Source organism: Triturus cristatus, chromosome 7 (genome assembly GCF_964204655.1).
Source record: "Triturus cristatus chromosome 7, aTriCri1.1, whole genome shotgun sequence".
Classification (NCBI taxonomy): domain Eukaryota; kingdom Metazoa; phylum Chordata; class Amphibia; order Caudata; family Salamandridae; genus Triturus; species Triturus cristatus.
Window position 1 is genome coordinate 764,287,121 of NC_140590.1, and position 14,723 is coordinate 764,301,843.

Below are 14,723 nucleotides of genomic sequence, written 5' to 3' on the forward strand. Positions count from 1 at the left end.
TCATAAATTATGAACACGACCATTTTTGTTATAGAGTTTTGGGGTTACAGTTGAGGTTGTGCGTAAAAGGAGTGGTGAAGTGGTGTGTCAGAAGATCTGATGGGGTGTGTCAAAGGGTTGATGTGCTGTGTCAGAGGAGTTGATGGGGTGTCAGAGGACTGGTCCCAGGTTGGTGAATGGATGCTCATAAGCATTTGTACACAGTGATCACAGTTTTCAGCACATTTATGCTAAGAATGCATTTGTACACAGTGATCACAGTTTTCAGCACGTTTATGCTAAGAATCTTATTGACAAAAGTGTAAGAGTCGACCATTCATACTACTTTTTACAAGAATGGGCATTAAGCAGGCTAGCTACATCAAAATATATCAAACTGACAAGATAAAAGATTTTACAAATGTAAGTAATTTTATACACATTTTTGGGGAGGTTTTAGATAGCGCCAACTCAACCCGAAGGTATTGGAGCGCTTTATATGAACACCAGTTATATTACACAAGGACACATTCATTTTTTTGTAGGTGCAGAAAGATCATGGGGCATATTATCAAGCATGAAGTTAAAATTATCGCCGGTTTAGCGGCAGAAAACTGCCGCTAAAGCGGCGATAATGGGCTTGATAATATGCCGCAGAGAATTCCAATAGAAGCCCATGTTGACACCAGAACACGGGCTTCTATGAAGGGCATATTATCAAGCCCTTAACTGTTTCTTGATAATATGCCCCTAAGTGATTTGCCCAGAATCACAGGATTCTGAGCCAACGTCAAGACTCGAACCTTACTCCCCAGTTCCAGGGTCGGCAACTCTGACCATTGCTTGTGTAAAGCAGGCCAGTTCGGGCCCGAGAGGCCCGGCAATGCAGGGGAAAGGCCCAGTCAGGCTCAGCTTTGATGACCAGGCCGCTGTTGTTTACATTAAACAATGGTAAAAGTTAGATACGCCGCGAGCTTTAAGCAGGGGTGTATTCACAAAGCGTGGGAGTTTATCAGAAACCAGACACAGTAATGTTGGTTAAACAAGGGAACTACAGAGGTGTATGCGACTACTGAGTCCACGCATTCTATTATTCGCATTTCCTGGAAGGACTTGTCTTGGAGCATATTAAATGCACGTCTCTTGAATTTACAAGTCTGACAAGTTGATGAGTAACAATAAAAAATAGAATCCTCAGTTTACTTTAGTGATTAAGTCCAGGCCTTTAGAGCTAGTGCAAAAGGATCTCCCTATAGTCATGGAACGCCTGTCAGTAGGACCGATACAAGGCAGTCCCACCGGACCAAGGGCACAGAGACTATCCTGCACACTTTACACACTTTGATAACCCCAAAATGGACAGGGCGGCCCCTTTCTACGGTCCTTTGCATATTTCAATCCCAATCTACAGGATAAGAAAGAAATGAAGGGGAAAGAGCATTTTAATCCAAAAATGTCTGAATTGAGTGAGACCTCCAGGCTGTATCCCCCACACCTGCTTCCCTCGCGGTTCAGCATCTGTGCTTTCCAAGATGGGGCCTCCCTCCACAGGTATCCACCCACCGTCTACAGTTTTGTGCATAAGGAACTCTCGTGGGCACAGTTTCCCAAATGGCATCCTCCAGACGTGCCTTTCTAAAATGGCTTCAAGCCTCCTTCCACTGTGAGTGCCACCCCGCCCCTCATGTTCTCTGGTCTGATTGACCCCACAGGCCTGAGGCCTCTATCCCACCAGTCCAACACGCGCCTGCTCGAAGGACACAGGCCTACACACATTTCTCTGTTTAGGAAACAGCAGTCCACCGAGGGACTGATTAGCAGGAATTTCTCAAACGACGCATCTGCATTTAGATTGAATCTTACAGCAAGCTATACCATCAGCTGAGACCGAAGGGGCTGAAAACAGTATTCTTATCGCATCAAAATGAACTCTGGGGAAAAGAAAAATTTCAAAACCCCAGTTCAATTAATTATAGAGGTTTGTGAAAAAAGAGCATTATCCTAGACGCCCTTGTGGAGTTGTAAATCAGTAGTTGAATATTATTGAAAAATAAGCTTGCCAGCGTCCACCGCGGGCTTCTTGTGTGCGTTACTTTACAGCGCAGCGGCGCGCTGTGATCGAAACATGTATGGCCATATTTATGACCTTTGTGGTGCAGGGCAGCGCAGTAAGTCACCGTGCTGCACCGTCCTGCATCTCAGGGAGAGGGCGGGAATGTGCCGTATTTATCCAATACGGCGCATTCCTGTCCTTTCCCCTGCGCTGGCACTGTTTTGGCATCCTAGTGCAAACGCAGACGCCCTTGGACCATGGTGCAAAGGTGCCTGTGTGGTAGGCAGGATTGTGTTTGTACAGGACCTTCCTGCACAAAAACAATCCTGCAAGGCGTTTTCCTCTTTCTATGTGTGTTGCAGAATGCAGCACACAGAGGAAACAATGAGGAGAAATAAAGATATTTCTACTCTTTGCGCCTCACCTGGGAAGGCGTATCTCTTTGGCGCAGTCCTAGGTTTACAAGGTCTTGTAAATCTGGGAATGCATCAGAATACCATGGGACTTGTCTGAGAACACCCACACAATGCCCATGGAATGTCTACCCATGGCAGAGTAACACGATGCAGCGATTTGTGGCTTTGCGTGTCTTCAAAAATATGACATAAGGTTTGCGTCGCTCTTACATCAAGATGCGTGGTGCAAGAGTGACACAAACCGGGTCATAACTATGGCCCTTACTGTTGGCTTCAGTGTGCATTTAAACATTACACTGGACTGGGCACAACAGATTACAGCTACTGCCCATGTGAATCTGCCAGTACAAGCCAGTTTCCTCTGGACATTACAAGACTATCATTGGATGTCTCTCACGTGATAGACATGTCTGCATGCATGGCCACACCTGTCTGTAGATACTGGCTTGGCTCCTGCAATGACGGATGGTTCTTGGAACAGAAATATGTGAAGATTTACCATACATGTTAAGTATTCAGGGCCAGATGTACAAACATTAGGAATACTGATTTCCTAATTGCACTTATCTCCAAATCTCAATTAGGAAATCGTTATTCCTAATGTATGAATTTTTGTATTCCAAATAGCAGATTCCTAGTAGATCACAAATTGACCTACGTCATGAATATTAATGAGGTAGGTTGCAATTTGCGACCCATTAGAAGTCGTCGCCATCAGAGGGATGGTGGCCTGATGGGGGTAAAGGAAAATTGGATGCATTCAAAACAAGTATTGGCATAGCCAATAGGTCTCGCTTTTGGGACCTTCTAAGTATTTAGTTATGCAGCACAATATCCTTGGTGCAACCACATCAACTGTTGCGTGACTAAACACTTATAAGGTCCCAAAGGCGAGACCTATTGGCTATGCCAATGCTTGGTGTGGTTGTGTGTGTGGTTGTGTGTGGTTGTATGTGTGTGGTTGTGTGTGTGTGGTTGTGTGTGTGTGTGATTGTGTGTGGTTGTTTGTGTGTGGTTGTGTGTGGTTGTGTATGTGTGGTTGTGTGTGGTTGTGTTTGTGGGTGTGGTTGTGTGTGTGGTTGTGTGTGTGGCTGTGTGTGTTGTTGTGTGTGGTTGTGTGTGTGGTTGTATGTGTGGTTGTGTGTGTGGTTGTGTGTGGTTGTATGTGTGTGTGTGGTTGTGTGTGTGTGGTTGTGTGTGGTTGTGGTTGTGTGTGTGTGTGTGTGGTTGGGTGTAGTTGTGTATGGGTGTGGTTGTGTGTGTGTGGTTGTGTGTGTGGGGTTGTGTGTGTGGTTGTGTGTGTGGTTGTGTGTGGTTGTGGTTGTGTGTGTGTGTGGTTGTGCATGTGTGTGTGGTTGTGTGTGTGGTAGGGTGTGGTTGTGTGTTGTGTGTGAGGTTGTGGTTGTGTGTGTGTCATTGTGTGTGGTTGTATGTGGTTGTGTGTGTGTGTTGTGTGTGTGGTTGTGGTTGTGTGTGTGGTTGTGGTTGTGTGTATGGTTGTGTGTGTAGTTGTGTGAGTGTGTGGTTGTGGGTGTGGTTGTGTGTGTGTGGTTTGTGTGGTTGTGTAGTTGTGGTTGTGTGTGTGGTTGTGTGTGTGTGGTTGTGTGTGGTTGTGGGTGTGGTTGTGTGTGGTTGTGGTTGTGTGGGTGTGGTTGTGGGTGTGGTTGTGGGTGTGGTTGTGTGTGTGTGGTTTGTGTGGTTGTGTGTGTGTGTTTGTGGTTGTGTGTGTGGTTGTGTGTGTGGTTGTGTGTGTGTGGTTGTGTGTGTGGTTGTGTGTGGTTGTGTGTGTGGTTGTGTCTGTGGTTGTGTGTGTGGTTGTGTGGTTGTGTGTGGTTGTGTGTGTGTGGTTGTGGTTGTGTGGTTGTGCGTGTGGTTGTGTGTGTGGTTGCGTGTGTGGTTGTGTGTGGTTGTGTGTGTGTGTGGTTGTGGGTGGGGTTGTGTGTGGGGTTGTGTGTGTGGTTGTGTGTGGTTGTGTGTGTGGTTGTGTGTGTGGTTGTGTGTGGGTGTGGTTGTGTGTATGTGTGTGGTTGTGTGTGTGTGTTTGGTTGTGTGTGTGTGTGTGTGGTTGTGTGTGTGTGTGGTTGTATGTGTGGTTGTGGTTGTGTGTGTGTGTGTGGTTGTGTGTGTGGTTGTGTGTGTGGTTGTGCGTGTAGTTGTGTGTGTGGTTGTGGTTGTGTATGTGGTTGTGTGTGTGGTTATGGTTGTGTGTGTGACAGTAATACTAAAAGCATATCAAAATAAAGGAACACAAACATCGAGTTTGTGGAAAGAGAAAGCACATTGTAAGTCAAACGGGCGCAGCAAAGCATTAACACAACATGTTCTTTGATGTTTGATGTTCTTTGAACGAGAACATCAAAGGGGCGCCGCGAAAGTGATCGCGGGAAAAAGTGAAAGTGATCGCGGGCGATTGATGAGCATGATGAGGTTTGCCATATGTTGCCTCTGCTCCTAAGCGCGCGCCCGAGCACATGCACTGTATATCTAGGCTGGCCATGGTAGCATTTTTTGAGCCCTCACTAAAAGTCTTGCCAGTCCAGCACATGCGCTGGGTCAGGCGAGACCTAAAAAGTAATTAAAAGTTGAACTTTTTAAGAGCAGCCGTAGTCCATTGGACAACTGCCTGCTCTTAAAAACATTTTTGGGAAGATTCTCAAAGGGGAAGGGGTCCCGAGTAGATGCCTTCCCATTTGTGAATATGGTTGCTACCACTTTTAAACTGGTGGTAAAGTATTAGTGCTTTACAACTAGAATTCGGTCACAAATCAGTAATACATACCATACCGATTCGGTATTTGGAATGAACGCCCGTTACAAATACCAAATGGCAAATGCAAAATGCGATTTGGTAACAAGTTACTGAATCGCATTTTGCCCTTCGTACATTTGAGCGGGAATTAGTTGCTGTGGCAAACTGCCTGCGTCTGCGAAAGCTTTGTACATCTGGCCCAAGAGTCTTCAGCCATGGTCCAAAAGAAAATGACAAGGGGAAAATATTAGCCGCAGGGAAGACGACAGGTGACTCTCCTCTGCTGTGCCTATACATCAGTTCTTGCATAGTATCCTACAGCTTCTTACACCTGCACGTTGGATACGGTGTCACTACACCTGTTTGTACAGTCTCTAGTGTGGTCTTCCTGTACATTGCCTGTACACTGTCTTCTGTGCAGCAAACTGGAGAATGAAGGATTACCAAAGACGTGAGGCTACAGGCGGCAGGTACTGGTTTACAGGCAGAGCTACTGCACAATCACCATACAGGCGACACGCTGTATCTCCACACTGGTTCCACCGTAGGCTGCAGAGTGTGCCTTTGTCTATGTTTCCTGACTCATATCGGGCACTGGTTTCGGTTTTCTGCACAATAAAAGAAGAGGTAAGAAAGAGAAAGCACAGAGCCTATATAGGCTGTACATCAGCATCTTCCAAAATACAAGCACACGGCGGAAAAGGCAGAAAAAAGTAGTGCGCAGTTTGGGATGGAATCGGAACTCAGACACAACATAGGTTATGTAAGAACAGGGCCAGCAAAGAACAGAGAATGTATGCTCCATGGCAACATGTACACTGCTCGCCTATGCTAAAGCCAATCCCTGCTATAGATTATGCAGAGGGAGTGGTCTTCCGACCCAGTTCCTCTGAGCTAAGACCCTGTACAATTAGGAAAAAGTCCTCCTTATGCCCCAGCCCTACTCGCGTGCGCCTGTTCTGCAGTCACTTGTAGGAATCCAACGCAGGAGAGGCCGTTTTCCACTGGAAGCCGCACATTTTGCATTAATCGAACCCAGTGGGGTAACGTAAAATGATGGGGCTCCCATGCAGAATGTGAAGAGGGGCCCCTGAGTCTCCCAAATCTCACTGATATTCATTGCCTGAAAGGTTGGGGGGTGCTATCAAGGGTAGCTACCACAACACCCCACAGGTGCTCCAGGGGCTTGTGCTATGCTCCTGATGGAACCCACCCCCACCCGCAGTTGCTGCAGGGGCTTGTGCTATGCCCCTGATGAAACCCACCCCACCCCACAAGTGCTCCAGCGGCTTGTGCTATGCCCCTGATGGGACCCACACCCACCGCGCAGGTGCTTCAGGGGCTTGTGCTATGCCCCTGATGGAACCCACACCCAACGCGCAGGTGCTGCAGGGGCTTGAGCTATGCCCCTGTTGGAACCCACCCCCACCCCGCAGGTGCTGCAGGGGCTTGTGCTATGTTCCTGATGGAAACACCCCCACCCCACCGGTGCTGCAAGGGGCCTGTGCTATGCCCCTGATGAAACCCACTCCACCCCACAAGTGCTCCAGGAGCTTGTGCTATGCCCCTGATGGAACCCACACCCACCATGCAGGTGCTGCAGGGTCTAGTGCTATGCCCCTGATGGAACCCACCCCCACCCCGCAGGTGCTGCAGGGGCTTGTGCTATGCCCCTGATGGAACCCACACCCACCGCGCAGGTGCTGCAGGGGCTTGTGCTATGCCCCTGATGAAACCCACCCCACCCCACAAGTGCTCCAGGGGCTTGTGCTATGCCCCTGATGGAACCCACACCCACCATGCAGGTGCTGCAGGGTCTAGTGCTATGCCCCTGATGGAACCCACACCCACCCCGCAGGTGCTGCAGGGGCTTGTGCTATGCCCCTGATGGAACCCACACCCACCGCGCAGGTGCTGCAGGGGCTTGTGCTATGCCCCTGATGAAACCCACCCCACCCCACAAGTGCTCCAGGGGCTTGTGCTATGCTCCTGATGGAACCCACACCCACCACGCAGGTGCTGCAGGGGCTAGTGCTATGCTCCTGATGGAACCCACCCCCACCCCGCAGGTGCTGCAGGGGCTTGTGCTATGCTCCTGATGGAACCCATCCCCACCCCGCATGTGCTGCAGGGGCTTGTGCTATGCCACTGATGAAACCCACCCCACCCCGCAGGTGCTGCAGGGGCTTATGCTATGCCCCTGATGGAACCCACACCCACCATGCAGGTGCTGCAGGGGCTTGTGCTATGCCCCTGATGGAACCCACACCCACCGCGCAGGTGCTGCAGGGGCTTGAGCTATGCCCCTGATGGAACCCACCCCCACCGCGCAGGGGCTGCAGGGGCTTGTGCTATGCCCCTGATGAAACCCACCCCACCCCACAAGTGCTCCAGGGGCTTGTGCTATGCCCCTGATGGAACCCACATCCACCGCGCAGGTGCTGCAGGGGCTTGTGCTATGCCCCTGATGGAACCCACCCCCACCGCGCAGGTGCTGCAGGGGCTTGTGCTACACTCCTGATGGAAACACCCCCACCCAGCCGGTGCTGCAAGGGGCCTGTGCTATGCCCCTGATGAAACAACCCCACACCCCCCACACTCTGTCTCATCTCAAGAGCATCGGAACGGCGGACAGGAGCATGACACGCGAGGGTGAGAGAGAGAGTAGATGTGGGAGAAGTGGAGAGGAGTAGGTGCAGCAGTATCCCTCAGTATGAGCCTCCAGGTGCCTGTAGTCATAATGCAGCGCGTGAAAGACCCCCCCATTATCCAGGTCTATTTTAAACACTCCTGGGTTCGAAAGATAGTCAATATTTCCCCTCTAGTCATGGCAGCTAATCACTGAATTGTGACTGATATGCCCTCCCGAGGCGCACGTGCTGCCAACTGTGGCGGCTCCTCTGCTAAGGCGGAGGAGCGTTGCCACACTGCTTTGCAGCAGTGAAATAAAGCAAAAATACAATTATAATTACCTGAGGTTATTATCATGTTATTCTTTTCTGCTGCAGCAACTTTACGGGCGGGTTGGGCGGGGCTGCTCTGATGACAGTGGAGCAGGGGGAGGAGTGGTGGCACACTGCAAGTGCGCATGACTGTTTGGCCGGCCGTCTGGTGCCGGCCAAACAGTCATGCGCACTTTGCATATTCTAAGCCTGAGTGGAGAACATGGCCAGGCTCCCACTGCCAGTCTGAGCGCCGAAAGTCGGCACTCAGACCAATCACAATACTGCATTGCAGCGTTTCTTTTGGCTTTGGGGAGCCTGGGTGCTTCCTGTTCCGTTCCGGCCGAGAGATGATGGAGGAGAGACGCGGCAAGGAGGTACGTTTTTTTCTCCATTTTTTTATACCCCCCTTAACCCCACCCCACCACCACCCGCCCTTCCACCCTCGATCCGTGCCAGCCGCCACTGGCTGCCAAGCATAGAACGACTGTGCAAGGGGGATCCCTAATCATGGGAGATTGTGAAGGGAATCCTGGCGCATCGGAGGATATCAGGACAGAAATGGCAGCTAAAATAAGCTCTGGGTAATGTTTAACACAATCCTGCATTGCAAAGAGCTGACTAGCTGACCTCTGTCCAGACCCAGGAATTTATTTATTTATTCAAGCAATTTGTAGCGTGCAAATACCCTTGGGTGTCACGGCGCTACGGACGGCTGTGCAGAGGAAGTACTGGGAGCGGGTGATTTATTTTTTGAAAAGCCAGGTTTTTAGTTGCTTCCGGAAGAAAAACAAGAGTGGGAATGGTCTTGATGTGAAGGGGGAGTGTGTTCCATAGTCTGGCAGTGGCAACAGTGAATCTTCTGTCACCCCAGGAAGCTTTCTTGGTTCTGGGGACAGTCAGAAAATTTGCTGCTGATGAGCGAAGGGGTCTACTTGGCATGTAGGAACAGAGAGTTTTCTTCAGGAACTCAGGTCCTGTGTTGTGAATTGCCTTGTAGGCGATGCATAGGGCCTTGAACTTTGTTCTGCTCCTGATAGGTAACCAGTGAAACTGTCGTACCACCTTGGAAATTGGTTTGGACTTGGGAATGCCTGACAGAATCCTTGCCGCTGCGTTTTGCACCATTTGCAACTTGTTAAGGACTCTTTCCTGGGCGTTGATTAGTAGGCCATTGCAATAGTCTACCTTTGACATAACCAGCATGCTAATAAGTGTCCTGCTGGCTCTAGAGGGTGGGAAAGGTAGAAGTTTTTTTATCATCCTGATGGTATAAAAGTGCGTTTGCATGGTGCATGAATGATAGCTTGTCATCAAACATAACACCTAGGTTTCTGACCTTTGTGACGGTGGACGGAGGTGAGCCTAACTCTGATGGCCACCAAGTGGAGGACCAGCTAGGGGAGCGGTTACCAAAGATTACTTCATATATTTAACCCAAATAGTTATAGTGCATGATTTGCCAAATATAATGTAGCCTTATAGCTTGCTGCCATGAACTATACCGGTTCTTAAATATTCTGAATCCCAGTTATAGGCCTAAGACACAGGCAAGGGAGTATAACGAGGGAGAGGGCCTTTAAGAACTGATGTAGGCCAAGGAAAGGGGTTATGAGGCTATTAGAATATTCCACACACTGAGAATAGAATGTTCTAAAATGATAAAAGAGAAACAGAAAGACAAACATTGGAATGTTGGCGCAGAAGGCTTATTTCTGCCATTATAAGCCCTGAGCCAGTACTTTGTCTACAGTGGAGCTCTCAACATTCCAGTGTTCTAATATCTAATAAGACATATAATATACGAAGAGCTCTGAAGAGAATCTCAAGAAATAATGTAGTCCTTCAGACCCTGGTACAGAATCAATGTAGAAATATCTCTCAGCAGCTGTAAATTGTTTATGTGCTTTTATGATAGCATGGGGCGCTGCACAGAGACCAGTGAGTGCAGGACAAAGACATGGGGTGTTCAGGCAAGGATCTGAGAGGACACCCTCATGTGGCCTTCAGGGCCTGCCATCAAAGCGCTGTGTTAACCTTCACAACCATCGCAGATGGTGGCTCTGCTCCATGAACCCTGGACAGTCACTGGCTGCAATCTGCCTGACATGTGGCTACTTAGTCTTTCTTTGTTTGAATGTTAGCCACACATATTCCAAAGAAGGAAAAAGAACTCGGGTATAGTGAGGCACCTAATACAAAATCCACCCCTCGCTATTACCATCATCTAACACGGAGCCCCTACACAAACCTGGGAGACGTATCGAAAAAAAAACAGGTGTGCCATGGAAATGCAACATCTTCAGTCTTCTGGCAACAAAAAGAAATACCCACATCTATGGCACTGCACCAGACAACATTTCAGGATAACAGAGGTAGGGGCCAGCGTTCTTTGTAAAGAAGCTCTTCACAATTAGCTGGGAAGGGCTGCTGCTCTCTACTCTCTTCTGCACCACTATGCTGTATGCCAATGCACTCTAAGCCACTCTACTCTGCACCACTGCGCTCTTTGTCAATGCACTCTACGTCACCCCACTCAAGGCCACTCCACTCTGCACCAATCCACTCTACACCACTGCACTCCATGCCACTGCATGCTACACTACTACACTCTACCTTGCAACACTGCACTCTATGCCTCTCTACTCAGCACCACTCCACTCTACGCCAATTCACTCTAAACAAATGCACACTACTCTGTACCACTCAACTCTATGCCACTGCAATCTACACCATTCCACTATATGCCACTCTATTCTACTCTGCACCAAGGCACTCTATGCCACTTTAATCTACACCTCTCTACTCTACGCCTCTCTACTCTGCAACACTCCACTCTATGTCACTGTACTCCATGCCACCATTCTCTATGCCACTCTACACAACTGTACTCTACGCCACTACACTCTCCGCCACTGCATTCTATGCCACGGCACTCTATGCCATTCTGCACTACTCTGCACTTCTCCATTCCACGCCACTGCACTGTAGACTGCAGCACTCTACACCACTGTACTCTACAACACTGCATTCTACCCCCCTGCACACTACTCTACACCACTCTACTTTAGGCCCCTCCAGTCTACTCAACTCTACACCATCCCACTCAACGCCACTGCACTTGAGGCCACTCTACTCTACGCCAATGTATTCTATGCCACTGCACCCTACACTTCTGCATCTACACCACTGCACTCTACGCCACTGCACTCTATGACACTCTACTTTATACCACTGCACTTTATATCAATCTACTCTACTTCACGCCACTTTACGCACCACTCCACCCCACTCTATGCCTCTCTATTCTACGCCACTCCACTCAACACTGCTTGACTCCACTCCACACAGTGCAACTTTATGCCACTTCTATGCTGCCTCCTTCTACGCCACTCTATGCCACTCCAAGCAAATCCACTCCACTGTATGACTCTCTACTCTATGTCGCCCTACTCCACCTTATGCCACTGATGGAGCAGGTAAAACAACATTTTGTATACCTCCTCTAATTTGCATTAAATTAATTACGTAATCATTCTAAAATTAATTTAATTAACATGTTTGCAGTGAAATTTATTAATCAACTTTTGCACCTTGATAAACACAAGATACACGGGGGACTAAATTGCTAATTGCATGGCAGAATAATTAATTATTTAACTATGGTACGCAAACTAATCTTAGATTGTGGTGAAATAGTAGAATTGCATGATTTATGTTGCTGTTTGATTGTCTGTGCTTTAAATACATTAAATAGTAAGTATTATTGCTTTAAATGTTGCCACAGCTAGGAAAAAACTAATATATAATGGTATTAGTGTGGGTTTAAACATTAGCATCTTCATTTCTATATTTTAATTACTGTTATGTCTATTTTTGCTTAAGTTGGCATTCGGGTCTACTAGGCCGCAGTACCCAAGATGGCGTTCTCTGAAGCAGATGCCACCATGTGAGCGCGATGATTTTCCGCGCATGCCCAGATGGCTCTGGAGATCACCAAGTAACTTGAACTTCTGACACCGCGTTCCCTACCAAGGACAGTAATCGGAATTGACTGCCAGCCAAATACATGACAACGTGGGAACAGTGGAAAGGACAATACAGAACCTTTGAAACAATGACTTCTTTTTCTTGAAGTGCTACATTCATGTCTCTCGCCTGGGAGCTAGAATAAAACTTAACAATTTACGCCTTCCTATGCCAAGTCATCATGAAGAACCGGTTTTGCGCTACAAAACTTTCAATAACCTACAGATAACCCCGAACTGTCCAATCAGAACATTTTCTCTGCCCCTAAATGTTGCCGAGTTAAAATGAAGTAAGAGGGGAAAAGAGTATAAGAAGCCATCCATTCACCATTGGGAGTGGTCGATTGGGTTGATCATTCGTGGCATCGGGTTGCATTGAGATAATATTGATCCATTGGTTTGCCTTGGGTTTATTTGGCGTTTGAGAGAAGAGTTTGCTGTGCATCCTTCGCTGTGGGTCAGACTGCCTGTCCAGGGAGTTTTTCCTGAGAATGCAGGGACCTCTCTATTTGATCTGAGACCATCATCGCTTTCTAATTGGTAACTGATTATTTGTATTTTCCTAATTAATGATTATTTTCTAAATGTTGATTTCTCTTTAATAAAACTAAAACTTATATTATGAGCTGTAGTTAATAAATGCAAACGTAAAGAAGTTTTATTGATTAGATAAATAACAATTGAAATAATAAGAGATGAGTTTGTGCTTCTTTAATTAATTACAGAAAATACCAAATGTTTTCTAGGCTTTAATTGTTCTAATTCACCATCAACCAGTCCAACTAATTGGTCCATCGACTAAGTGGTGGAGTGCCTTGATGTTAAGGTCAGGATTCTGAAGATGTATATGTAAAAGGTGTATATAATGCAAATACAATTTAATCCTGATAGGTAATAAGGTACCCACATGCCCAGCGCCTTATTCTCCTGCATACAGATTCAAGTGAGTTTGGTTGAATGACGAGTGTGTTGGTGTTATGGGCCCCAACAATGAATGAGTGTATGAATGAGCAGTTGTGAATAAGAATCTGTTACATAAGGGGAATATGACATTTTTTGTCCTTCTGCGCTGCATCAGATTTCTTGGTAGCAAATTGATGGTTATTATTGTATTGGTTTGGTGATTATGGATTTATGTTTAACACTTTATGTTGAGTATTGTTTATGTTAAGTGTAGTCAGAAATTTGAAACTTCCGGGAAGTAGGAAGTGGATTTATGTGGCAAGAGAAGTCACATGGAATTGAACATTGTCTCGTTTCAAGAATTGTGATAACACGGAATTGTGTTATGTTAGAGAAATTTCTGTATGAATGTGTGTGAACTGAATAGTAATAGGTTCTCTTGTGAAACTCTGGCCTTAATTCTCAGGAGCATTGTAGTCTCCACATGTGTTTTATCCCCAGAGAAGTAGGTTTACTATTTGCTTGATAGAAGGATAAGGTAGAGGGAAGTGCTACTTTATCGGTGTAACGGAAAATTCTATGGTAGGGTAGAGGTAAGCGCTGCCTACTGGAAAGACAGAATTCTTGTGAAAATAAATTAAAGCTATCTCTTTGGTTTACCGAAACGGGCAATGGAGATGTTTTATGTTGTTACTAACAGATTTTGATTAAAGAAAACGTAAGTAAAGTTTGCCAAATTTTTTTTGTAAGGAGGGGTCAGCAAGAGCAGGAGTAGTGAGAGAGGCCGACGTCAGAAAGACCGCACTGGGATTGGTCACCTGCAGACAAACTAAGGGTTCGCTGATTGGTGTATTAGTGTGAGACGCGCTGGGAGTGGAGAAATACCAGAGTGACGTAGACGCACAGGATTGGTGCGTTACTGTGAGTCGCGCTGGGATTGGAGAATTACCAGAGTCACGTAGACACACAGGATTGGTGCGTTAATGTGAGTCTCGCTGGGATTGGTCAGAATACGGAAAAAGTCGTGAAGAAGTGATTTGCAAAGCTTAGTTGATTAAGAACTTTTGAAAATAAAAATGATGTACTACGATCCACCCGAGAAAGAGAAGAAATTGTGGTTTGGAAAAATCAAAGACCTATTTAAAAAGGATAAGCCGATTGTAACTAGGGAAGGACAGATACTTCCTCCACCAAAAATGCCTGTATCTTTTATGGTAGCGAAATATGGATATCATACATGTATTTGGTTGGAGAATTGGGCAAAGTATACCGAAGATGATGGAGTGTTGGCGTGTCCGGAAGATGGTTCATTTAGTTTGGCAGTACTATGAAACTTAAGAGATAGAATGATGAGATTAGAACCGAAACCCAGACCTACCCAATTTGAGGCTTTGACTGAATGGGAAGAAGAGATGTATGAAAGGGAAAGGCATCGGAGTGGAAGAAGGTATAATTATATATTTGGTAGACATTGTGGTCAAGAAAGTCATGATGACAGAATGAGAAGATGGTGACATGCAAGCATGACGGATGGCATGTTTCCTTTGAGAAATGCTGGAGAGATGAGTTGCAGAAAATGCACAGAAAAGGGAAATAACACAGGGTCAGAAAGCTACAAATATGCAGTGAGTGAATCAGAGGATGAAGTGCTGG